The sequence below is a fragment of the Macrobrachium nipponense genome, chromosome 24, assembly GCF_015104395.2.
Source record: "Macrobrachium nipponense isolate FS-2020 chromosome 24, ASM1510439v2, whole genome shotgun sequence".
In the NCBI taxonomy this organism is placed as follows: Eukaryota; Metazoa; Arthropoda; class Malacostraca; order Decapoda; family Palaemonidae; genus Macrobrachium; species Macrobrachium nipponense.
The window spans coordinates 69,971,166-69,973,665 of NC_061091.1; positions in this window are offsets into that span (position 1 = coordinate 69,971,166).

Below are 2,500 nucleotides of genomic sequence, written 5' to 3' on the forward strand. Positions count from 1 at the left end.
AAAATGTGCTCCTGATGACTAAGGTCCGGATAAACAATGTGGTGCGAAATAAATGTCCGTGGACTTGCTTGACTACTTGACAATCTGTTGTTGAGTAGATTGTGCTACAATGAAAAATTACTTCAGAAAGTCTTCTTTACAAGCAGACTTGCGCCGAATTAAGAAAAGTGTGTAAAAAGAAAGTCCTTTTTGCAAGCAAACTTGCACCGAATTAAGGAAAATATGTAAAAAAAGACAAAGTTTATATAGGTTTCCATAAATAGCTGATTCTGTACAACTATGATTTAAGAAATGTTATATATACATCAAATTTCATTCATTTTAACAGGATGTTTTCCCAGTTGAGCTCTCGCTTAGCTTTTCTCACAGAAACAAACGTTGGCTTAGACTGTGAAATCACCCTTTCAAAATGCTTCATTTCCTCTGATTTTCCCTTGATTATCACTTCCATCTATTTTGATCTGACTTAAATGATTTTTCCATATATAAATCACCTTCTTTTTTAGTAAAACCATTTACGTAATTATTAAAGGTTGGTTGACTATAAACAATAAACACGAATAAAAAACACAAACCATGCAACTCTATTCCGTCGACTATCTTCGGAAAGATGGTAAAACATAACGGCATAACTTAAAGAAAAAAAAAGTTGACAGGCATCTTGAAAAGGGGCATACCTTCTATGGCTTTGGCGTAGTTCTATTTGGCTTTCCCAGTCTTCATCTTCCAATGTGAATAAAGATGAATGAATGGACTGAAAGGACGCCAGATAAGCACTGAAACTTAGCAAGACTTCCGTTTCACAACTACCACCATTAGCATTTCTCCTGATGTTGTTAATGAAGGAACATTTTAACTACAAATTGGTTGTTTCTATTTGTAGTTATTCATCATGGCCAGTTCCTCGTTAAAAACAAAACCCTCCCTTCCGAGGAGATTGGCACTTTCGGACAGAATAAATTTCCATCCTTCCACAATACGAGGCAAGTATTCAGGCAAGCACAAAGAAACGCTTGCACGGTACATAGGCTCGGTTCGCACTCTAGGTCCGGTCGCGCTCCGCTCTCGCTCTCCTCTCGGTACTTATAAGTCTTTCTAGCTGACTATTCATATACCCATTAATGAAGCATAAGAGGATTTTCCATTTGATCAGTGACGTATCGAGCCGGACAGGAAATCGAACTTCGGTTATGTTTCTCTTGCAACCCTCAAACAAAAACCATTTTGCAATTTTGGCTTCAGTTAACACACCCATCTTGACGACTCTCCACACTTGCTCTTATTCACTTCGGATGTGATCCCTTGCTCTCGTTGTCCTCCTGACGCTACAAGTTTCCTGCTGTACTGGATGGTATCTGAATGCAGATCTGGGGATCCTGATATCATAACTTAGCAAGGTTTAGGAAGGAGATTAATAAGTCTGTCAGAAACTTCGCCAAAGTAAAATACATACATAATATATATACTATATATATGTGTGTATAGTATATACTATATATATATATATATATATTATATATATATATATATATTATGGTGTGTGTGTGTGTGTGGGGTGTGTGTGTTGTGTGTGTGTATATATATAAGTAAAATACATACATACATATGTATGTATTCATGTATGTATGTATGTATGTATTATGTGTATGTATGCTATGTATGTATGTATATGCAACTAGTCAGCCTATATTTTTCAAATGCCCTTAAGCCAATTAATAGAAATAAGAGATGATTATGATGGTACTAGATTAAAAAGATAAGGCTAAAGACACTTGGCAAAAACAAAACAAAGAAAAATAAAAACGTAAGCGAAGCATGAAAATCAAATACACTCAAATAGATCAGCTGTTTAAACCCACCTTCTCTTTGGCTTCAAGAGATCCCAGTTCTGCAGCACAGGGCACAAATAACCAGTTCTAAGATGAATGGACTTTTGAATGCCCGTTTCATATGTATTAAATGTGCGTTCGCACGGATCTCTACATTTATTTGTAAAGTAATCATTTCGTGTAATGTTATCATAACTTGTATAGAGACAAATTCTAAATGAAAAACTCATAAGTGCTGACCAATGTTCCTGACCTGGAAAGCAAGTATGGTGCAAGTGACCAGTGCTACAAAACCAAGTAGCTACACTAGACCTATGTAACAGTAAAGCATTCTGCTTTGGCCTTAGCATTTAGTATTATGAGGTTAAACGAAAATGAATGAAAGATTATTGATTATTATGAGTTTTTACGGGGTTTGATTAAAAGCTACTTTTTTTTATTTGTACAATTCGGAATAATTCCAGCTTTGCCACCGTTCATGAAAAGCTTTAAAATTCCTAGAACAATTACGCTTTTAACATCTCGACGTGAATAAAATAAATCTCTAATATAGAAGATCAAGCATTTCCCCTCATCTGTTCCAATATAAAAGTTCACATTTGTTTTTTAGTCTTTGTTTCATTGGCGTCGTTGTATTTTTGTGCAATCGCTCGAATTATGTGTGATATATT